Raw genomic sequence first — 25097 nt, forward strand, 5'->3', positions numbered from 1 at the left:
TCAGGTGGCCTTCCCGCTGACGAACTCTGGGAATTCCTTCTTGTATTTGGCGATAAAATTCCTCAATTTGTTGTCTTGAAGAGACAGACAATCCACATGTGTTCCTCCGGGGGTGCTGACCATCTCCCAAGAGGCACCTCAGCCCAGGCTGCCCTCTGAATACTCAAAGAGCATCCATGCTCCCCAGAGGGAATCATTGGAGGCCTGACCATCAGACCATTCTACCTGGAAAACCAAACACGACATTAAACACTCTGCCGCCATGCTTTGGGGCTCTGCCTTTTCAACCCAGAGAATTTTCTGAACTTACATGGACACCACCCACTTCTGGAGCCGTGGGCTCAGGAGTAGTAAACGTGGCACTCCATATCTGCCTCCCCTCACAGCTCGCATTTTGGCAACATCCAACCACAAGCCCCCTCTTCCATCTGGCTCGACTTTGCCTGGCTGATTCACTTCAAAGGCAGCAGCCGAGCCTCTCCTCTGTGCCATGCACTGGGGATACAGAAGATAGTAGGGTAACAAAGGTGCCTGAAGGGAGGCCTCACCTGGGTGGAGGGCTGGGGCTGGCTCAGCTCCAGGGCGGACGCAGGTTGGGGTAAGGAGGACATGGCCTGTGCAGGCTCTCAGGGCTAAAAAGGGACAGGGTGTCAGGACAGGCTTTGTCTCAAGTAACAAGAAAAGCTGAGGGATAATAGAGACCCATTAGGTGACACATATGGAGTGCTTTCTACATATCAGGAACCATTCCAGGTGTTTGACATTCATCAGGAACAAAACTTCCTGCTCTCAGGCACTCCGTTTTGGTGGAGAGAGGCAGACAATGATATAGAAGGTGTTAGGAGGGGATGAGTGGTGTAACCTAGAGCAGAGTGGGCTCCCAGAGACAATTTTAGACAGGGTGTCAGCGCAGGGCTCCTGTCAGCAGAAATGTGATGGCAGGAGAGATACCAGGGAAGGAGCAGACCTGGGGTGTGAAAGAAGATGAGAGGCCAAAGGCACAACCAGATCAGAGTGAGGATGAGGGACAGCAGGCAGTGGAACCATGGCAACCACTCTGGACAATGGTTGGCAGTGTTTTTAAAAGTATAAACATACACATACAAAAATCAGGTGGGTTTCAATATAACAGCAATGAGCATTCTGAAAATGAAATTAAGAAAATTCCATTTACAACAGCATCTAAAACAACAAAATACCTGGAAATAAATTTAAGCAGTGATGTAAAAGACTTACATAATGAAAATTACAAAACACTGCTGAAAGAGATTAAAAGTAGTCGAATCCACCAGCTGTTCCTCGCAAACCCTGTGGAGCAGTTGTACTCTGTCCTATAGAGTCACTATGAGTCAGAATTGACTTGATGGCAATGGGTTTTATCTCTGGTTTTGGGAAATAAATGGAAATTGATGGATTGGAAGACTTAATTAACATTGTTAAGATCTCAACATTACCCAAAGCTAGCTCCAGATTCAATGCAATCATGGTCAAAATTACATAAGCTTTCTTTGCAAAATGAAAAAAAAAGTCCTCAAATTCCTCTGTAATTGACAGGGGTCCTGGAAACCCTGGTGGTGAAGTGGTTAAATGCTACAGCTGCTAACCAACAGGTCAGCAGTTCAAATCCGCCAGGTGCTCCTTGGAAACTGTGGGGCAGTTCTACTCTGTCATATAGAGTTGGTATAAGTGGGAATCAACTTGACCGCAGTGGGTTTTGGTTTTTTGACAGGGGCCCCAAATAGCCAAAGCAGTCTCAGAGAAGAAGGATGGAGTAGGAATGCTCGCACTTCCTGATTCCACAGCATACTATAAAGCTATAGTAATCAAAATTGTCTGTAACGGGTATAAAAATAGACACGTATTCCTACCCCTTGCAGCTCGGTTATTCTTCCTCCATTTCTGACAGTCTACAGCATTCACCACATCAATAGCAAATCCTCTCCCAGGCTGTTTCAGGCCCTGCCAGACCCCTTTGAAACCATGGTTTGGAATACAGAATAAGGATCTTGCTGCTACTCAGAAACTTCCACAGCCCTTTATCTGGGGAAAAGAAAACAACAGGAAGAGGCTGCTGGGACCTAGGGTGGCCTTGGCAAAGAGGTGAGCCCTGAGCTTATCCCAGTCAAGAAGCCTCACAAATACAGGCCAGAGGATAGTGCCTCAGTCCACTTGGATGTTTCTGGGTGTTCTGTTTGAGGGAAATCCACTCTCTTACAGAGGAAGCAGCCTGGGAAGATTGCTCTCATTTTTAGACATCCCTAAAGAAAGGTTCAATCTGCACAGTCTGAGGTGGTTGAGTCTACAAGTCACACACAAGTCTTGCCGGACTTCGTTCCCCTACTTTGTGGCCCATGGAAAGCGTTGCCCAAGCCTTGGGGCTCTGCAGGGACTGCCTTTGGGGAAAGATGAATTCCGGAGGCAGCAGTGGGGGCTAGAGCCCCGTGAGCCCACTGCTCTTACCTGGACCTTCCTCCAGATACTTGCACTGGAGGGTCCTGTTGGGCATGTCAGTGAATCCTGTAGGAAAGAAATTCTACAACTCACTTCCAGGAGGAAGGAGCAGGGCCCATGTTAGATAGGAGGTAATGTGGTGCACTGCCGGTTACAGGCTGCATGAGCCAGGCTTTCCGTCTGCTTGGGCCTCAGTGCCCCTCTCTGAGAAAGAGAGTGTCACAACCAGAGATCTCAATGCCCTTCCCCAGCTCTGTCATTCTTGGCTTCAGCAGACCAAAACAAGGTTGAATTTTGCAGACTTCACATTTTGCTTTGTCACAGGTGTGACCTCATACCAGACCCCAGTCCCAGTGACCACACATGGGACTCTGCCACAAACTCCTTCCCACTAATCTGTGAGGGATGTGCAATCCACACAATCATTGTTTTCTTTCCTAGTTGGTGCATAAAATGGCTGAGGCCCAGCCCTTTTCCCTTTTCACTGAACTTTTACCTTGGTTTTTACTAAGATTTCACTTACACTAAGCTGTCACCAGCTTACCTTGCCCATTAGACTTTTTCTCTACTTAAAATGTTGCAGAGGATATCTCAAAATATCTTTCACTCCTAAAGACAAGCTACCATGGATTTGATCAGAGCTGGGTCAACAGAAGCTTAGGAGAGAAGTAAGGTGAGAATCTATGTCCATTTCTTCCCTGAGTCTACTGGGTTGTAAAGCTAGCAGAAGGTGCTCCTGATCTTAGGCACAAAACAACAGGTCAGCTCAACTCTGTCCACGTTCGCCACCACAGTGACCTCCTGAACCCGGGGGCCACCTGTCCAGGATCTTCCTGGACTGAAGGGACCTTCATAACTATTTGGTATATGAGGTTACCTTTGCTTTCCTCTTCCCAGGAGAACCTTGAAGGTGTTCTCAGGTAGAGAAAGTAAGGTTTAAGTGCTAATTTAACCATCCAAAGAAAAACCAAACCCGTTGCCATCAGGTCAATTTTGATTCATAGCAACTTCATAAGACAGAGAATAACTGCCCCACAAGGAGTAGCTGGTGGACTCAAATTGACGACCTTTTGGTTAGCAGCCGAATGCTTAACCACTGCACCACCAGGGCTCCCTTGCCACACTGCTGCCCCTCAAACAAGATCAAGTCAGTGCCAGTGTCAGGTTCAGGAAACAATGGCTCTGTCCTGAGCAGACCCACCCGTCACGACAGCGTCTGGACAGGGCATCCTGAAGCCTAGAATCTGGCTGTGGACCTGCTGCTCCTGGATAGAGGCTTCCCTGGAGGACATCAGTGCAAATGACATCAACCACAACCCTGCAGCAGCCCAGGACAGGTCCAGCACGTTGCTGCCAGAGGCCAGAGGGCAGAGGCCAGGGCAAGAGCATACGGCGGTGAAAGTGGCAGGGTCTTGGCCAGGACCCTCCTGGTGCATCTCACCACCCTGTAGAGACCTGCAAACACAGCAAACACTGTCCCTCAGTGGGCAGAGGCTCCCTAGGCCAGAGCTTGGAAAGAGATTCCAGCAAATCCGGGGATCTGGGTCACAACTCAACCCAGGCACTGATAGCCATGGGGCCCGAGCACATCACAAATCACACTGTGGCCCTGTTCTCCTTGTGGCACATGGTGGATTCAAGGACCAGTGGTTAGGCTCTGACATGTCAGCCCATGGAGACACTTAATAAACGCTATTTCTGGAGATCTCAAATATAGTAGTAGTATTATTTACCACAACCTGCAATGAAGCACTGTTCCACAGTATTGAAAATGCAGTGTGATCAGCCAGTGCCTATAGCCCAGTAAGTAAAAGATGGCTGATCTTAAGGGAATACCATGCAGTGATGAATAATAACTTAAAGAATGCATGTTCCTGGTGTCTGAGACAGAAGACAGAGCCTTTTGTTAAATCCACATATTCTTTGCAGCAACTCCACATGGCAGGTCTTGTCATTATCCCCATTGAACAGGTAAGAAAACTGAGCTCTGAAAGGCCATGAGAACCTGCCCGAGGCCAGACACCTGGATGGTGCTGGCCTGGATGCCAGCCAGGCAGCAGGTATCAAAATGTTAAATGGTAAAGGAGAAACAGAGGGGCGTGTGGTATCATGGTTAGGTGGGGACTCAGGCCTGGCCCAGCCCTGCGGGGTGCAGCCCTGAGAGTGCAGCACCTTCTCACACCAGGACTGCCTCAACACAGGACAATCTTGAGGCTCAAGGAAACTGCTTAGAACAACATGTAGCACATAGCAGGACCCCACAAAATGTTGGTAATTACTCAACGACATTTTGAAAAAACACAAAACGCAATAACAGACCACAGTGACCATGGGGTTGTATTTCAGAGGCAGGCTGGCAATGTTTTTCCTTGTCTCTGAGTCTGTTTCCCTCACTCTCTAGGCTACAGAGGAAGTCAGGCTCCAGGGAGCATGCTCAGGGTGGGGGGATGCTGCCTCAACTGTCCCCAATATGAGCCCTTGCTTTTGCTGACCCTTGACACCTAGGACCACGGCTATCTCTGCTCTCAGCTCTCATCACCCTGGGCCCCAGTGTCAGGGGGCCATGTCCCCTACCCATGGGGAAGAGGAGGAGGCCAGACAGGTGAGCTGGTCATGCAGCTGTGGAGTCTCAATACCTGAGAGCTGGTGGCTTTGAGAAAACCTTGTCTCCAGTAAGGCCCAGGGCAGGGAGCAGTGGTGCCCACAGTCCTTGAGTGGTCTCTGGGAACCGTGGAGGGCCCTTTTCCTCACGTCCTGAGTACAGCAGAGCACAGTCAGATGGGGGAGGCTTGGTGGTGCCCTGAGTCCACGGCCTCCTTCCCTCAGGCTCTAGCTGTGCTTCCTAGGAAGTAAGAGTTAACCACAATGTCCTTTGTCTCTTTGTCCTTCTTTGCCCAGTATTCCATAGGGCACAGGACAGCCCAAACCCTGGTGCCAACCTCTTCTCTCCAGCCACCTAATGCTGTTACCAGTCAACTCGTCCCCTGGCCACACCGTAAGCTCTCAGTGCACAATGGTGGCTACAAATCCATGGCCAGGCCCAGCGCCACAGACGAACCCCTGAGCCAAGCCTGTGCCCAGCATCAGCCTCAGCAACCTCATTCCCTGATGAAAAATGTCCCACCTATAGCCTGACTGTTAGCTCTTACCGCTGGGTGAACCCCACCGCTGCTGAGGGGCTGCCCTGCCTGGCCAGAGTGACCCTGGGACACAGTGGGGAGTGGGGGGAAACTGGGGGACCAGCATTGCCTCATATCACAAGAGGCTGGGCCACTCACTTGACCACTGAGACCTGTCCACACACCAAGGGTCTGCTTGGAGGTCCCCTGAGGGACAAAGGGGCTCCAGACCCCTCCCCCAAACATCAGAGCCTTGTGCTGATGTCCCCCAGGCCAGTTCTACATGCTGGAGGAGGGCTCTTTGTTTCTGGCGATAACTGGCAAACCAGTTGTAGACCTGCTCCTCCGACAGGCTTGTCTCTGACGACAGTGTCTCCTTCGGAGACAACAGAACCCCGTGCCTGCTTCCACACCAAGAGGCACAGGGGTCTCCCCAACCATCATTCCTACTGAGAAAGGGCCCCGAGTCTGCCCTGATCCCTCCAGGACCTGGTCCTGTGTCCTGGCCAGAGGAGTATCTGCTGAGCACTAGCTTTGGGCAGCCCCAGGGGAGCGCCGCCCCTGAGGGAGAATAGACTGTGTCCTCCCACCATGGCCACATGATTGGTGTGGGTGGGTCTCCATTGAGAAGCAAGCCCCACAGTGCAGGGCCTGCCCTGCAGGCCAACAAGACCCTCTCTCCCCGGCGAGGTCAAAGGGAGCCCAGTCTACCCTTACCCTGGCAGATGGGGGCCATTCAGGATGTCTGAGGGCAACAGGTGGGGCCGGCTTCCTCTTACCTGCTGGGCTTTGTTGAAGTTGGTGCTCATGCCTGAGGCGAGGTCTTGCAGCTTCTGTCGAACCTCCCTGAGGAAGTTCCGGCTCCTTAGGCCCTCAGGACAGAGGGAGGGCTGCGGTAGGTTCCTGGACGAGGACAGGAGGAGGAGGCTTCAGAACAAGACCCCTGAATTCACCTCTACCCAGGCCCTATCCTCCAAGGAAGTGACAACCCCAGGTCTCTTCCCGGCGGAGCCTCCCTGTCCTCAGTTTGGGGATGAAGACAAGCTTTTCTCTCCCCACAGAAATGAAGACACGCAGAAGGAGCTTCTGACTGTGGGGAACTTGTTGTGCCCCAGCCCCATGGGCAGACACAGGGGAAGAGCCTGAGGTTATCTGACCAACCCTCTCCCACACCATGGCCCCCTGGAGAGCACACTTGTGTGTCTCCAGGTTGGTGGGGTGTCTCAGCACTCCTGGCCCATGCTCTCCGACTGCCCCTTGCCCACAGTGTCACCCTGGGAGCCCTCAACAACACCCACACTTGCAGTGTGTCCCTAAGCTCCTCCCACATGTCCTTCTGGCCCCTCCCGGACTCTGTCGCCTGTCACCAAAGACTCTCACTGAGATCCTGACATGCTGGGCACTCAGTCTTTGCTCTGCCTCAAATGCTACCCAGGCAGACCCAACTGGAGGATGATCTCCTGCCTTTAGTCCCTCTTTCACCATGAAAATTTCTTCTATTGAAGCATCCCCATTAGTGGATGAAGGCTCTGCGCATCTCCCTCCCTCTGCCTGGGCAGCTCCTGCCTACCTGAGGCCTCCCTCCGGGGCCCACAGCCTGTGCTGACTGTCTGTCCTAGAGCAGCCCTCCCATGGCACCCTCAGCTTGCAAGGCCTGGGGAGAGATCAGAGGAGGAGGGCAAGGTCAGGGCACTCAGCCTGCCTCCCTGCAGCCAGCCTCCCTGTGGTGCTGGAGACTGCTTTCTCCTACCCTGCAGGCACGGGGATGATGTCCCCAATCTGGCTAGCCCTGGTCACCACTCAGGGTAAGGTTGACCACTCTCAGCCTACCCCAGCAGTGCGTAAAGTGCTCGCTCACACCAGCACAGTGTTACAGTTGTGCTCCATCTGACTGGTGCCGCCGTATTTCCCCTCTTCTGTGTTGTCTGGGCCCCACCTGGGGTGTACCACAGGGCCTGCGTGAATAAACATACCTCTCCCTGCAGTGGAACTTCTGCACGAGGGTCAGCATGGCCACGCCCAGCCTCCTCATGGCCAGAATGTAGTGGATGTCATTCCAGAGCTGTACCAGCTCCAAGCTTCCCACCGGTACCCAACAGTCCTGCCGAGGAGAGACTGGCTGAGCTGTGGCAGCCCCAGGTGCTACACTGCTACACTCTGTGCCAGTCATCCCTGGGGTGGTCAGGACTAGGCTGCCCCTCCCTCATGGGGCTTGCAGTGCAGTGAGGGGAAATGTGATACCCAGATACACAGACAAAAGGGGAAGAGGCTGCGGTGGCTAGCCAGGTGATACTGGAGAATTACAGGGGTCTGCCTTGATGGAATCCTAGGGAAGGGCTCTAGGAGGCGGTGACACTTGGCAGAATCCTGAAGGGTCAGAGGGCACCATACACAAAAAGGGCCCAGCAGAAGGAAGAGTACGTACAAAGGTCTTGAGATGGCAAACACATAGATCTAGGACAGGTAGGAACCCAACACAGCCACTGCAGAGGAAACCAGGGGAGACAGGACTGGACAACAGGCAGGGTGGCCACAGGGGCCAGAGCCATGCAGCGGGCACCTGCCAGGGTCCCATCTGTAGTTATAAAAAACTCCTCTGGCTGCTGTGTGAAGAACAGACTGGAGGGGTCAGGAGAGAGCATAAGAGAGCATCCAGGAGGACACTGCGCAGAAAGAACAGGATGGAACTGAGGCATTTCTGAAGGCGGACTCAATGTGAGCTGTGCAGGCGTTGTATTATGAGGTGAAACACAAACCCAACCAAACCCGCTGCCATCACATCAACTCCGACTGATAGTGACCCTATGGGGCACAGTAGAACTGTCCCAATTGGGTTTCCAAGGAGTGTCTGGTGGACTCGACTGCCATAGCTCTTAACCACTGTGGAAGGGATGGGAAATAAGCCACAATCCCTTATTGAAAACTCTTTGGACCAGATGGATTTTGGAATTGAAGATTTTTTAGATTTGGGGAAATGATGGGAGATAACGCCCCAGCATGATCTGGGCCACATTCTGTAATCGGGCATACTCTTATTTATGAAGCAAAAGTACAGCAGTCACAGTTCCTGGATAAGTAAAGACCATAAATAGCTTTGCACCAACACAGGTCGGGGTTTGCTGCCAAATAAGGTCAGGCTCAATGTGCCACCAGATGAGGTTAGAAGATTCTCTTGGTTTTCAGGGTTTTGGATAAGGGATCAAAGCCCTGGAACTGACTCCTCGTTTGTCCCACTCACAAGAGTGTTAACTCTCAAGACATGACATGGTTGGGTTTGACTCTTTCACTTTTTTCATTAATTGCCTAAGTGCCTGGCACAGGGCTGCTGCTCACAAAATATCTGATAAATGAATGTTTTTACATCAGCTCACCGGGTGAGTGAATGGAGGTGGGGAAAAGAAGGTTTTCCCTTCGGGTTGTGAACTCTGGCTGACGTCTGGGCTCCTCTGCTTTGGGTCCCCTGCTTTTAGTGCAGTGGATGGGGGCTGTGCCACATCTCCAGGGTCTCCCCAGCATTTGCCATGTGATGCCAGGGCCTCCTGCACCCCTTTGACACTGGGCTGACCCAGGGCAGCAGCCTGGCGCCTGAACAACTCTTATGTATGCTTTCTGCATGCTCCCAAATCATATCTGATTCTGTAATGTCCTTAAAACACATATGTGTAAGTCACTACCATGAATGCTGTTACATGTGGAAGTCATTTCTAATATGATATTAGAAATAGAGAATTCCTGAACTTAGAAATAGAAACATATATTCTAGAATGTTCATTAACCACTAATTCTAAGTCATTAAAAAGCTACTGTAACATTGAAAACATAGTAGAAATATATGAAGTAGGTTGTATATAACTTCCCTAAATTGGGCTGTTCACCTGCACTCTGTGATAATGGAACATGACATTAATAAAATCTCTATAAATTAACAAAACATAAATATGTCACTAAACAATTACCACAATTTTTAAGCAATCAACTTGGCCCTGAAGCTTTATGTAGTAAAGAAGAACATAAATATGTCATCCCCTAACTGGCAATAATTCAAATATTTATAAATTAATAAAATATAAATATGCCACACTATACTGCCCTTAACTGACAATAAAACATACTATATATAATTGAACATGAGGGCACACAGGTATATAAACCCACGGATTTCTGCTCATATGCAGGGAAGACAGATGTAAATGTTTCCTCTGACTCGCTGTCTGAAGACTGAGAAGCCTGCTGAGGCACTGCTCTCCATAACCGACCCTAGACCCTAGCTACAACGGACCTTTTCTGAGCTGGAAAGCTAGTCCAGTCTCCTCTCAGAGACCATTTTAACTTTTAAACTAACATTGTAGTTGTTAATTCTGGCTCTTCAATGCTAAATGATGTCTTGAGTTCTTACTTGTGTGCCTTGCCCTGACTACTTTGTAATAAACTGAATGAGTGTATGCATGACAAACTGAGCATTTCTTTGCGTATTCTTAAGATAAAATTCTCCAGGACACCAATTAAAGCAGCAGGGCTAGCTCTCTCTGGTTTTAACAATTCATTTTTAAAACAATTCTTATTTGAAAAGTGATAAACATGAAGAAGTAAAAGTTGCCCTAACCCACCAACTTTACAAGAAATGAAATCTGTCCTCCACAGCGATGGAGAGATGCCCTGTCAGGTCTGCACCCTTTGGCTCACTAAGAGCCCCCCTCCCTCTTTACAGGGTTACTTCCAAGATTCTCTGGAAGATGGTACCAACAGGCTGGCCCCAGGGCCCAAGCACTGACCCCTCTGCACCCCAGAATTCCACTCTGCTACCCAGGAGCCACCAGGGCTTGCCATCACCGACACTGCTCTGCCTGCATGCCCCAAATCCTGGCCAGTAAGGTCTAGAGACTTTCTGAATTCTTGAAATTTATGCAAATGTAAATATATGTACACACACCCATATTTAAAACAGAGACTCACTGCTTAGGCTGATGCTTCACCTGACTAACATCACAGACATTTCCTGGCCTGTAGCCGCCCTGCCCAGCTTCCTGGGAAGCCAGGGCCATACTGAGACAGGGAGACAGGACTAGGCTAGAGCAGGGCCAGTTGCCCCCCTGCCCCAGCACATAGGCCAGGAAAAAGTCAAGCAGGACAGAGACTGGAATAAACAACCTGACCTATTGGCACTGGTGCAATTATAACCCACCTCCTGGAGATTAGAACAGAACGCACACAGGCCCTGTGGGGCAAAATGTTCCGGCTGCGGGGTGGAAAAAACAGAAATGTTCTAAGATTTTGCAAATAAACTGTTAATGTAGATCTTGCAGGACTCTTCAGGTTCAGAATGTGTACAAAAGAAGCAAGAGTGACCACTGTTTGATCATCCCATGCCTGCTGAAGGGGGCGATGTGACAAAGGGAACCAGTGTGCCTGCATCACATCCCGTAATGAGTTATGTCAAGGGGAACCAAAGGACTTCCATCTTGAAGAAATCTTGCACACACACCTGCATTTGCATAACCCAACCCCTTCACAGAAATCTCCGCCCTTCCCCCCCAAACCTCGTGAATTAACATCAAGACCCCTCCTTGTTGAAAGCTTTAAATACTTGGCTCTTAGGCAAATCAGAGAGACAGCCTCTCTGAAGGTTCTAGCCCTTACTGTCTCCTTTTGCCAGCTGCTGGCAAAATAAGTTTTATTGTGTGACTCCAGGGTGCCTCAGTAGTCTTATCGGGCCGTGCAAATCCAGTTGGATTCAACTGAGGAAGGCGCCCTCAGTAACACTTTTGGAGACTCCGCCAGGACAGGCATTCTCTGTCCCAGGTTCTCAGCGACCAGGATCTCAGTGAGCCCAACCTTCCACCAGTGACGAGCGGCCGCTGGTACCTCTTAGTTCAGTGTCTCCTCTGAATGGTAAGTTCACGTGGGATTCCTGATCTCTTGAGGAACCACACACAGGAACATTTTTGCCTTCTGAATTCCTTTCTGATCCTCTGCCCGGCCTCTGGGTCTTTGGGGCTGTCTTCGATTCTCTCTCTTTCCACTTTCACTTCATTTTATTGCTTCTTCCCATTCCTGAGCCGGCATTGACTTGAGGGCAATGGGTTTTGGGGTTTCCTGTTTCTGATACGGCCGTTCTGCCTGACCTGAAGGATGGTGCGCTTACCGGATTGCAGTCCAGTCCCGGGGCTTGATCACCCCAGGATGGGTGCCCCCATCCCTATGGCCTAAGAAAGGAACCTCCCAAGATGAGAGCCCCTCCCTGCCAGTTGTTGGATTTTCTATTCTCTTGTAAGATTTTGGTGCCATTTGTCGTCTCTCTTCTCTTTTTTCTTCTCCAAGTGGATGTCTGAACACATTGTGTGACACTTTATTTGGCTTCAAAAATTTGACTGTCCTTTCCACTTTCCCCCTTTGCTGTCCCCCTACTAACTGGTCCCCAGCTCCCTGGGAATTCTCTGTCCTCAAGTCTTTTGTTTGGTGGTGTCACATGTAGTTCATTTGCATGCCAGTCCCCTGCCCGAAGGGTGTCACAAAGTGTTCTATTTTATTTGTCTATGGGACAATTGCCACCTTTCACGGGAGGCTTAATTTCATCTCCTTCTGTAGAACTGGCAGTGTGGGGAGCTGATTCTCCCCTGGCCCACCCTTTCAGGCCCCAACATTAGAAGACCTGTGTATTGTGGGAATTGTAGGACTTTTCAAGGGTTTTGGGAGAGAGAGTTCTACAGAGTAACATGAAAGGAGTGGACTTTGAGGACAGCCAAAAATTAACGGTGGCATCCCAGTCCAGGGCCACTCTTCACTGGGGATAAACTTTACAGAGAAAAGAAGGAAAGGATGGACAATTGGGGAAGTACACCTAAAGACTCCCCACCAGACTGTCTCCTACAGAACTGGTCTGAATTCCAAGTAGATGCCCTGAAAAAGAAAAAACTTATTTTCCTTTGTAATACTGTCTGGCCCCAGTATTCACCGGCAGACCAAGAGAAATGGCTCAAATATGGGTCCTTAGGGTTCAATACCATTTTACAATTAGACCTCTTTTCCAAAAGAGAGAAGAAATGGGATGAGATCCTGTATGTCCAAGCTTTCATGAATTTATATCAGAATCCAGAGCTGTGAAAGAAATGTAAGGAAAAATGTCACAGAGGGAGAGACCCTTATACCATCTTTGTTTTAGGGTCGGGGGACCCTGATATCCTGGACAATCTTGTTCTGCAAACCCCACCGTGGCACCCTACAACTCCCAGCCTGCCTGTTGCAGCACCACAGTTTCAAATGCCCTGCCTGCAGTGGCTAGCCCAGAAGACCCAACTGACTTACCTCCTGGTATACAGGGACCTGACCCTCCTCCCTATAATCCTCCACACTTGACCTCACAGGCCCCTGAAGACTAAGAAGAGGCTCTTGCCTGCTGCCCAGAGCTGTCACCAATGGGTGTTAGATCCAGAACAAAGTTGCTCCCTCCCCAACAGGTAGTGAGTGGCGAAGGGGGCATTGTTAGGGTCCCTGTGCCTTTCTTTGTTTTTGACTTGAGCCTTTGCAAAGAGAAGTTTGACAGCTTCTCTGAGGACCCAGATAAATTTCAGGATGAGTTCCTTAAACTGAGTCACACTTTTGACTTAACTTGGCAGGATGTTAGGGTAATCCTGACTAACTGTTGTACCCCAGATGAAAAGATAAGAATATTAACTAAAGCTAGGGCTGGTAGCAGCCAACCCCAACAACCAGGTATTCAGAGCAGGAGAAGAAGCTGTCCCAAATGTGGATCCCTTTTGGGACTATGAAGATGCTGTAGACAAGGCAAGAACGCAGCATTTGATAACTAGCATACTGAGTGGGATGAAGAGATGTGTAGTAAAGCCAATGAACTATGATAAGTTTAAAGAGATAATCTAAGGGAAAGAGAATCCTGCTATTTTCCTCAGCCACCTAACAGAGGCCCTGAAAAGCTCACTAATACTGACCCAGTGTCACAAGAAGGCCAGACCTTATTGGCAATGCACTTCATTACCCAGTCAGCTCCTGATATCAGAAGAAAGCTGCAAAAGTTAGAGGTAGGACCACAGACTCCCCTAGCATGCTTGACAGAGGAGGACTTTAATAACTGAGACAGGGCAGAGAAAGCCAAGAAAGACAGGCAAGCTGACCAAAAGGCCCAGTTGTTGGCTGCAATAATGCAAGGAGGCTACTTCAGGGTAAGCCCTTGGGCTCAAGAAGACTGGGACCACCGAAGCCCAGAGGATGGCAGCCAGCAAAGCTGGGGCCTAATCAATGTGCCTACTGCAAAAAGAAGGGGCACTGGAAGGCTGATTGTCCTGAGCACCCCAGAAAGGGATGCTCAGCAGACGATCCCCGATAGTTGCCCCCTCTCCTGGCCAATCTTCTCCATGGACAAAGCTGAGCTGTCTGACTGATGGGGCCTGAAGGACTGCACTTCTCCTGAGAAGCCCATTCTCATCACTTCTGCACAGCCTTGGGTTACCCTTGATGTGGCAGTTAGGAAAACCGAGTTTTTGCTCAATACGGGAGTGGCTTACTCTGTCCTGACCTCGAACCCTGGTCCCCTGTCCGACTATGACTGCACTATTTCTGGAGTCAATGGTAAGCTAAGTTTAAAACCTTTCACCTTTCCTCTTGAGTGTGAGGTAGGTACACAGACCCTTACCCATTCATTTCTCTATATCCCAGAGTGACCTGTCCACCTGCTCAGTTGATGATTATTTGATCACCATCGAGACTAAAGAAGCCTCAGACCAGAATGCCATACTAGTCCTGAATTTTTTAGCTGAAAGAGGATATAAGGTCTCCTCTAAGCAGGCTCAGATCTCTAAAGGCTTCATACTAACCCCAGGCATCTGGTCACTGGCTCCCACAAGGAAACAAGCCATAGTTTCACTCCCTATACCCAAGACAAAGAGACAATTGTGGGGACTTTGAGGGATGGTAGGCTTCTGTGGAATTTGGATACCCAACTTTGGAACTGTAGCAAAGCCACTTTATGAGGCTTTAAAAGGGGAGGAATGAGAGCCTATAGACTGGAGCTCAGAGTGTGACCAGGCTTTCAAAAAGTTAAAGACAGAACTGGGACAAGCCCCCACTTTAGGCTTGACATACCTAACAAACCCCTTTAAGCTGTATGTGCATGAAAGAAAGGTATGGCCCTGGGGGTGCTTACTCAAAAATTTGGACCTACTGATAGACCAGTTGCCTACTTTTCAAAACAACTGGATGCAGCGCCCCAAGAGTAGCCTGCCTGTCTGAGGGCTGTGACAACAACTGCTCTCCTCCTGAAAGAGCCCGCTAAGTTGACCTTGGGCCATGCCCTTGAGGTCCTCACCCCCCATCAAGTACAGACAGTATTACAAGTAAAAGGCAACTACTGGCTATCAGGGGGTCCAATAACCCAGTATCAAGCCATTTTTGCTGGACTCTCCCAACATTATCCTAAAGGTCTGTCAGACTTTAAATCCAGCAACCCTAATGCCTAAAGGCTCGGACCCAGCATCAACTCATGATTGTTTAGAAACTATAGATCTGGTCTATTCAAGCAGAAGAGATTTATTAGATATGCCCTTGGACGCCCTGTATATAGAGTGGTTTATGGGTGGGAGCAGCTTTGTCCAAAATGGAACCAGGAAGGAGGGATATGCTATTGTAAGCTTGTCACACTGTCCTGGTTATCTAGTGCTGCCATAACAGAAATACCACAAGTGATGGCTTTAACAAAGAAAAATCTATTTCATCAGAGTAAAGTAGGCTGAAAGTCTAAATTCGGGGTTTCAGCGCCAGGGGACAGCTCTCTCTCTGTGTCAGCTCTAGAGGTAGATCTCTGTCCTTAATCTTCCCCTGGTCAAGGAGTTTCTCAGGTGCAGGGACCCCCAGTCCAAAGGATGTGCTCTGCTCCCGGTGCTGCTTTCTTGGTGTTATGAGGTCCCCAACTCTCTGCTTGCTTCCCTTTCCTTTTATCTCTTGAGAGATAAAAGGTGATGCAGGCTACACTCCAGGGAAACTCCCTTTACCTTGGATCAGGGAGGTGACCTGAATAAGGGCAGTGTTACAATCCCACCCTAATCCTCTCAACAAAAAATTACAATCACAAAATGGAGGATATCACACAATACTGGGAACCATGGCCTAACCAAGTTGACACATATTTTGGGGGGAACATAATTCAATCCATGACATTCATGTACTATCGAATCGGTAGCGTTAACACCAGGACATCAGCCCAAAAAGCAGAATAGATCACCCTAATCTGAGCCCTTCGGCTAGCCACAGGAAAGAGTATAAATTTATATACTGATTCAAAATACTCTCACACAGTTTTGCATGGCCATGCTGCAATCTGGAAAGAGAGGGGAATGGTAACTGCTGGAAACTCCCCCATAAAACAGAGACTTAATCTTAGAACTGCTAGAGGCTGTACATTTGCCCAAGGGAGTGGCTGTTATGCACTGTAGAGGGCACCAGCAGGGAGGCTCAACCTTGGTTCAGGGAGACAATAGAGCAGATGCGGCTACCAAGCAAGCGGCCCGGAATGGCCCCTTCCCCAAAGTGTGTGGATTACTCCCAACACCTCAGCTCCTGCCTGATAGACCTTCGTACTCAGAAACAGAAAAGAGAGAGGCTACCCAGATTTGACGGCACTGGGCTGGACCCAGATTGGTTGCTCTCAGACAATTGACGGGTGGCTGGTAGACCACACAAGTAAAATAATTGTCCCTGAATCTATGTTGTGGAAAATTGTCAAAGCTTTCCACACGTCCACCCGCTATGGACAAGAGGCCTTGTACTTGCTCATGAAAAGGCTAGTGAGGGCCCAACATCTAAAGAAAGCTATCAAAGAAGTGGTAGAAAGTTGTGAAACTTGCCTGCACGATAATCCCCGAAGCCGCCTGAAGCTACTTCTTTTAACCAGACCGGTCCAGCATCGAGGATTGTACCCGGGAGAACACTGGCAGTTAGGCTTTACTGTAATGCCTCCTAAAGAAGGATATCAATATCTCTTAGTCTTTGTAGATATTTTTGCCAGCTGGGTTGAGGCCTTCCTTGCAAGAACAGAAAGGGCTGCAGAGGTATGCAAAAGCTTACTTAAAGAGATAGTACCCTGGTTTGGGGTGGCCCAATCCTGCAGAGTGATAATGGACCTGTGTTCATAGCCAAAGTCATGCAGGGACTTAAGAAGACCTTGGGGATATCGTTCAGACTACACTCAGCCTGGCATCCTCAAGTTCTCAGGGAAGGTAGAATGAATGAACTAGATCTTGAAAAGGACCTTTGCCAAACTGTAGCAAGAAACCCAAGAGCCCCAGATTAAGCTACTCTCCATTGCCCTCTTGAGGATTAGGGTGGCTTCTAGAGGAAAGTTAAAACTAAGCCCTTTTGAGATGTTATATGGAAGACTCTTCTTAACTAGAGATTTGTTAGTAGGCCCAGAGATTAATTATGCCCTTAAATATCTAATTTAGGAGAGGTCCAAGAGTCAATTAGACATTATGGGAATCAGATACAACTTGCTCCCTCATCTCAACCAAAGGAAAACTCAAAAATAAAACCTGGAGATCTAGTCCTATTAACAGTTTGGAAGGAAGAGTTCCCTGAAGACCAGCTACAGGAAAAATGGACTGGCCCATACCAAGTGGTCCTGGCCACTCCCACAGCGGTGAAACTGCAAGGGGTGAGACCTTGGGTACACCATTCCAGAATAAAACTTTATTCCTTCCAGGAACACCAGATGGAGGCCAAACCTACTGAATATACCTGTGAACCACGTGAAGATCTGAAGTTTCTCTTCAGGAAGGCCGCCCCATCTGACAGATGAGTAACCCCAATGGTAGAGTGACTTCTATGTTAGGAGTCACTTTAGTCCTTGTTCTTCTTATCTTTTTTATATTAATCCTTTCTTGCCAAATCCTGTTTTCAGGGTCTAGATACATCCCTTGGTGTTAAAGCATGTGCTTAAGGCCTCTCCTTTTCTCAGTCGCAGCCTTCCTCAGCTTTGATGAAACTCACCTTAACACCGTGATACAACTATCAGAAGCCATAGGGTATGAGCATAACACAATGTGAGTAACTTTTGGGTCTGCCTTGAGAGACCTGTAGGGGCCACCTCACCAGGATTTTTCTTCCTCCCAATAACAAACCTCAGCCAGATCGTGCCTGTACCTGGGAGTATCAACTCACGCATTGCAGTACTATGTGAATGTTTCAATTCCCCCCTGTCTTTAGACACTTTCATATATCACCAAACCACAGGGAGAGGAGATGGCCAACAGAGGAAGTGGATGGACCCTAACTGGAACACCACCTCTCACTCCTGCAACCCCCAAACTGAGATTGTTTATAGCACTTACACCCAAGGGCCAGGCTCCTGCTCTAATGGGACACGGACCCTAAACGCCTCCATTAACACAGTTTGGCTAAGATGCCACAACTCAGATCCTCTGTGCTTCAGGCCTCTCATGAACATTTTCCAGCTCTCTGATCACCATCCATGTCAAATTTCAATGTACTTTGCCGCTAAGAAACCCCAAAAGGACCAGGTCTCATGCATTCACAAATATACCAACTGGAGCGGAACTAAAACATGGAACCAGTTCTGCCTCAAAGGAGAACCAACAAGCAATTTGAGCCGCTCCCCAGGGCAGACTTTTGCCTACCAATGTTTTAAAGGCACCCACGGCATACATACTTGCAAAAAGAGATCTAGGTGGTTTATAGATTCCGGAATTCAATGTATCTGGTTAGATTCCCCTACAGGGATAGTCACAAGCCAGTCTACATTAGAAGCAGGATTTAAGTGGGCAGAAGTTTCCTGGGGAACCATCAGGGAAGATAAAATCTTCCCCTCCTGTGTAGAGGACTTTTGCTTACAAGGCTGGGCAGGTCAACCAAACACTACTTTGCTCTGTGCTCCACCAGGAGTAATGGTTTGGGTGCCCTGGGATTCACTGGGAACTGTGGGCCCTAAATTGCATAGATCAAAGGGCAGCCTGAACTTCTTGCTCTATAGACAGGGTAGCCCCCAGCTGAAGAAAGAACTCATGTCTATACTGAGCTGCAGCCCATACCTAGCTCAATGCTGGCTGAGCTGAACTGGAAAAAGAGAGAGGCCATTACCCTGACTGCCATAGGTATTACAGCCCTGGTAGCAGCCTTGGGAGGGCTGGCTGGGGGAATAGTTTACAATGCCCAAACTATCCAAAATACCTCAGAAATATTAGAAAAAGTAGCTGAAGGCTCCAGACAAGGATTATGAGCCCTACAAACCTCCCTAGGCACATTAGCTATATGGTTGTGGATCACCAAATGGCACTTGACTACTTTCTGGCTGAACAAGGTGGGTGTGTGCAATAGCAAACACCTCCTGCTGTATGTACATCAATTCTTCTGGGTAGGTAGAATTGAGAGCCTGAAATCTATCTGAGGAGGCCGAATGGCTGAAAAAGACCCGAAAACGTTTGGCCACTGTAATGGATTGAATTGTGTCCTGCAAAAATATGTGTCAACTTGGTTAGGCCACATGTGGTTGTCCTCCATTTTGTGACTGTGGCTAAAGAGGATTAGGGTGGGATGTAACACCCTTGCTCAGGTCACATCCCTGATCCAAAGCAAAAGGCTTTTCCTTGGGGTATGGCCTGCACCAAAGGAAAGGGAAGCAAGCAGAGAGTTGGGTACCTCATACCACCAAGAAAGCAGCACTGGGAGCAGAGCGCATCCTTTGGACCTAGGGTCCCTGTGCCTGAGATGCTCCCAGACCAATGGCAGACTGATGACAAAGACCTTCCTCCAGAGCAGAAACAGAGAGAAAACCTTCCCCTGGAGCCAGTGCCCTGAATTTTGGACTTGAAACCTACTTGACTGTGAGAGGATAAACTTCTCTTTGTTAAAGCCATCCGCTTATGGTATTTCTGTTATGGCAGTACTAGATAACTAAGACAGCCAGTTCCCTTTGGATCTAGATCAAAAATTATCTACCCTCCTGGTCCTGGTTCCTGCCTCTGTTGGGACCTCTGACTGTAACCCTGTTTCTGTTAATTTTCGGACCCTGCTTAGACTCCAACAATTTCAGGTTGAACTTATGGGGTTACAGGGGTTCCAGCCCATACCTAGAGAAGACCCATCTATCTGTCCCTCACAGTAGGCTGAGTCATGAGAGAGAGATGTCTATTCCCTTAGGAAGGCCAGTGATCAAATATCAGCACGAAGCAGTTACAGAAGAAGAGACCTCCATCCCCACTCCCTCCTAAAGACTTAGGAATATGAAATCTCAGTGGGGAATGAGACACTGAGACAGGACTAGGCTGGAGCAGAGCCAGCCCACCCCCCCCGCCCCCCCACCGCCAGCACATAGGCCAGGGAAAAAGTCAAGCAAGGCAGAGAGTGGAATAAACAACCTGACCTAATGGCACTGATACAACTATAACCCACCTCCTGGAGATTAGAACAGAGCACACACAGGCCCTGTGGGGCAAAATGTTCCAGCTGTGGGGTGGAACAAACTGAAATGTTCTAAGACGTTGCAAATAAACTGCTAAGGTAGATCTGGCAGGACTCCACAGGTGCAGAGTGCGTGCAAAAGAAGCAAGAGTGACCTCTGTTTGATCTTCCCGTGCCTACCAAAGGGGGTGATGTGCCAAAGTGTACCTGCATCACATCCCACAATGAGTTATGTCAAATGACTTCCATCTTGAAGAAATCCTACCCCTCCACCTGTATTTGCATAATCCAACCCCTTCTCAGAAATCTCCGCCCTTCCCCCAACCTCATGAATAAACATCAAGGCCCCTCCTTGTTGAAACCCTTAAATACCCGGCTCTTAGGCAAATTGGAGAGACAGTTTCTCTGAAGATTCTAGACCTTACTAACTCCTTTTGCCAGCTGCTGGCAAAAATAATTTGCTTCTGTGACTCCAGGCTGCCTCAAAAGTTTTGTTGGGCTGCGCGAATCTGGTTGGGTTCAACCGAGGAAGGGGCCCTCGGTAACAATAGCATCGGCCAGGGACGTCCAGGCTACATTTTCATCTCCTTTTCCACATATATGTCCTCTTATTTCTACAGACCAGGCTCCAGAAGTGAGGTTCACAGGTAGCGGGACCTAGATACCCACACTGATTACAGATACTGAGAAGTTGCTTTCCACAAGGAGTGGGATCCCTGAGCCGCTCAGCAGGCCCAGGGTCCTCCAGGAGAGACGAAGCACCCAAGCACATGTGCACCCCCAACCTGATAATCAGAGGTGACAGAGACCCCTGCTCGGGTGGGTGGAAGCTGCAGGCCAGGTTCAAGCTGCACATGTGCCCCCGATTTCGGACACTTTGGAGTCACCTGGCTTTGAGCTGGCCTGAGTCTTTCCAAGCCTGTACATTTGGGGGTGAATAAAATCAAAGAGGAACCCTGGTGGCACAGTGGTTAAGAGCTCAGCTGCTAACCAAAAGGTCAGCTGTTGGATTCCACCAGCCGCTCCTCGGAAACCCCATGGGGCAGCTCTACTCTGTCGCATAGGCATGATATAAGTCCGAATCCACTGGAAGGCAATGGGTTGTTTTGTTTTGTTTAAATGGGGAAAGAAGGGGGGAAGGTGACCCTGAAAACAGTTTGCAAGTCCTCAGGAGTTTCCCCACCCGAGTCCCCTGAGATCCCTTACCTTTAGGAGAACACTGTCCAGGAAGCCAAGCAGCCTCAAGCAGGCACCCGTAGGTCTACCCTCAGGGGTGGAAGTTGGCTAGGCGCAGGCCACCCCCTACTCTGCCGGGGGCCTTGCATTTGCTTCTGCCCAACCCTGGGAGCAGGCCCCTTAGTGGCCCGGCCAAGGTCTTGCTACAAAGCGCCTGCCGCCATGGTCCAGTCTGGGCACGGTGGGTGGCTCCAGTCCCGTGACCCAGCCTGCGGTAGGGCACAGCTCTTCAAAGTTCGCAGAGCCCTCCACGAAGGCTGAGTGCCCACTGGGGCTCAACTAGGTACCTGAGACCAGGGTCCTGGCTCCCGAGTCCTCAAGACCCCGGAAGGGGTGCCCCGAAAATGTACAGGACCAAACGCAGCCTGTTCAGGGGTGGGGAACCACAACCGCCCCTCAGAAGCATGACCTCTGACTGATCCAGTCCTGCCCGCTGGCTGAGACAGGGTCTGGCTGGATTGTAGCCCTGTGCGGCTTACACTTGGAGGTCTGGGGTGTGATGGTCTGGTGCTGAGCCAGAGCCCTCGAAGAGCTACACCTAAGTGGGACCCTGAGGGTGACACTGACCCCAGGTTGATCCTGCATCACCCTGAGAGTGGGCCTCCAGGGTCTCGCTGACCCAGGTTAAGTAAGTGTGGGGTAATCACTGAACTCCCCAAAATCTGGCTCAGGACACATTGCTGTGAGAACAGGCCAGCCTCCCCCTTGTCTAGTTTAACTTTAAGGCACAAATCAAACGCCAAGTTCTCATGTGTGGTAAGCAAGAAAGAAATTCTAGAGGTGAGAGTTTTGAAGTTGGTTTCTAAATGATCAACACGGTCTAACTTGAAAGAGAAAAAATTCTGTGACTTCAGGGCTCATGCATGAGCTTATGCAAAAGGATTAGGTAGAAAGAGGAACATCTCAGCTTTTTCTCAAATGAAAATCTGGAAACAATTGTAGCACCAGTAGGAATTTGCTAAATAAACCACGATTCTTACAGAGGACGGGCTACTGGGAGGTTATTAATAATTATACTGAGGACAATACTTATTGACCTGGGGACCTGTATCACAATACATTGTACAACAAAAAATATCATGTTACAAGACAGTTTGAAAGACCTAAGCCCACTTGGAGTATAGAGAAAAAATTACAGACGCCACATTGTAAACCCTGGTTGCACCTAGTGTGATAAAATAATTAATTAATTTTAACATTTTTGTAGGGCATTTTAATTTTCTTCTTTTTCCTTATCCTAGTATCTAGTCATTACAAAGTGATGATTTTCTGGGTTTTTCTTAATCTTTTTTTTTTTATAATTTTTATTGTGCTTTAAGTGAAAGTTTACAAATCAAGGCAGTCTCTCATACAAAAATTTATACACACCTTGCTGTATACTCTTATTTGCTCTCCTACTAATGAGACAGAACACTGCTTCCCTCCACTCTCTCTTTTTGTGTCCTTTAGCCAGCGTCTGACCCCCTCCGATCTCCCATCTTCCCTCCAGATAGGAGATGCCAACATAGTCTCACGTGTCTGCTTGATCCAAGAAGCTCACTCTTCACCAGTAAAATTTTCTATCCCACTGTCCAGTCCAATCCCTGTCTGAAGAGCTGGCTTTGGGAATGGTTCCTCTCTTGGGCTAACAGAAGGTCTGGGGCCCATGACCACTGGAGTCCTTCTAGTCTGAGGCAGACCATTAAGTCTGGTCTTTTTATGAGAATTTGGGATCTGCATCCCACTGCTCTCCTGCTCCCTCAGGGGTTCTCTGTTGTATTCCCTGTCAAGGCAGTCATGGGTTGTAGCCGGGCACCATCTAGTTCTGGTCTCAGGCTGAGGTACTCTCTGGATTATGTGGCCCTTTCTGTCTCTTGGGCTCATAATTACCTTGTGTCTTCAGTGTTCTTCATTCTCCTTTGGTCCAGGTGGGTTGAGACCAATTGACGCATCTTAGATGGCCGCTTGCTAGCATTTGGGAATGCAGAACGTTTTCTTTTTTTTTTTCTTTTTATTTATTTATTTTTTATTGACTTTTATTAAGCTTCATGTGAACGTTTACAAATCCAATCAGTCTGTCACGTATAAGTTTACATACATCTTACTCCGTACTCCCACCTGTTCTTCCCCTATTGAGTCAGCCCTTTCAGTCTCTCCTTTCGTGACAATTTTGCCAGCTTCCCTCTCTCTCTATCCTCCCATCCCCCCTCCAGACAAGAGCTGCCAACACAGAACGTTTTCTTAATAGATTTTATTATGCCAATTGACATAGGCGACCCCTGAAACCATAGTCCCCAAATCCCCGCCCCTGCTACGCTGGCCTTCGAAGCATTCAGTTTATTCAGGAAACTTCTTTGCTTTTGGTTTAGTCCAGTTGTGCTGACCTCACCTGTATTGTGTGTTGTCTTTCCCTTCACCTAAAGTAGTCCTTATCTATCATCTAATTAGTGAAAACCCTTCTCCCTCCCTCCCTCCTTCCCCACTCTGGTAACCATCAAAGAATATTTTCTTCTCTGTTTTAACTATTTAAGTTCTTATAATAGCAACCTTATACAATATTTGTCCTTTTGCAATTGACTAATTTCACTCAGCATAATGCCTTCCAGATTCCTCCATGTGTGAAATGTTTCACAGATTCATCGTTGTTCTTTATCAATGGGTGGTATTCCATTGTGTGAATATACCATAATTTATTTATCCATTCATCGGTTGTTGGGCACCTTGGTTGCTTCCATCTTTTTGCTATTGTAAACAGAGCTGCAATGAACACGGCTGTGCATATAGCTGTTCGTGTAGGGGCTCTTAGTTCTCTAGGATATATTCCGAGGAGTGGGATTGCTGGACTGTATGGTAGTTCTATTTCTAGCTTTTTAAGTAAACGCCAAATTGATTTCCAAAGTGGTTGTACCATTTTACTTTCCCACCGGTAATGTATAAGTGTTCTAGTCTCTCCACAACATCTCCAGCATTTATTATTTCATGTTTTTTGGATTAATGCCAGCCTTGTTGGAGTGAGATGGAATCTCATTGTAGTTTTGATTTGTATTTCTCTAATGTCTAATGATTGTGAGCATTTCCTCATGTATCTGTTAGCTACCTGAATGTCTTCTTTAGTGAAGTGTCTGTTCATATCTTTTGCTCATTTTTAAATGGGGTTATTAGTCTTTTTGTAGTTGAGTTTTTGCAGTATCATGTAGATTTAAGAGATCAAGTGCTGATCGGAATGTCATAGCTAAAAACTTTCTCCCAGTCTGTAGGTAATCTTTTTACACTTTTGATGAAGTCTTTGGATGAGCATAGGTGTTTGATTTTTATGAGCTCCTAGTTATCCAGTTTCTATTCTGCATTGTTAGCAAAGTTTTGTATACTGTTTATGCCATGTATTAGGGCCCCTAACCTTGTCCCTATTTTTTCTTCCATGATCTTTATCATTTTAGATTTTATATTTAGGACGTTGATGCATTTTGAGCTAGTTTTTGATTGTGGTGTGAGGTATGGATCTTGTTTCATTTTTTTTTGCAGATGGATATCCAGTTATGACAGCACGATTTGTTAAAAAGATTGTCTTTTCCCCATTTAACTGACTTCGGGCCTTCGTCAAATATCAGCTGCTCGTATGTGGATGGATTTATGACTGCATTCTCAAATCTGTTCCATTGGTCTATGTATCTGTTGTACCAGTACCAGGCTGCTTTGTCTACTGTGACGGTATAATAAGTTCTAAAATCAGGTAGTGTGAGGCCCCGCACTTTGTTCTTCTTTTTCAGTTCTGCTTTACTTATCAGGGGCCTCTTTCCCTTCCAAATAAAGTTGGTGATTTGTTTTTCCATCTCATTAAAAATTGTTGTTGGAATTTGGATCAGAATTGCATTGTATCTATAGATGGCTTTT

The 25097-nt window shown here is 48.2% G+C and overlaps 1 pseudogene; it reads right to left on the reverse strand.

Moving 5' to 3' along the window:
* LOC100662239 (anomalous homeobox protein-like) overlaps nt 1–25097 on the reverse strand; it is a 258113-nt pseudogene continuing 233016 nt past the window's right edge.

The sequence above is a fragment of the Loxodonta africana genome, chromosome 9 (assembly GCF_030014295.1).
Source record: "Loxodonta africana isolate mLoxAfr1 chromosome 9, mLoxAfr1.hap2, whole genome shotgun sequence".
Lineage (NCBI taxonomy): Eukaryota > Metazoa > Chordata > Mammalia > Proboscidea > Elephantidae > Loxodonta > Loxodonta africana.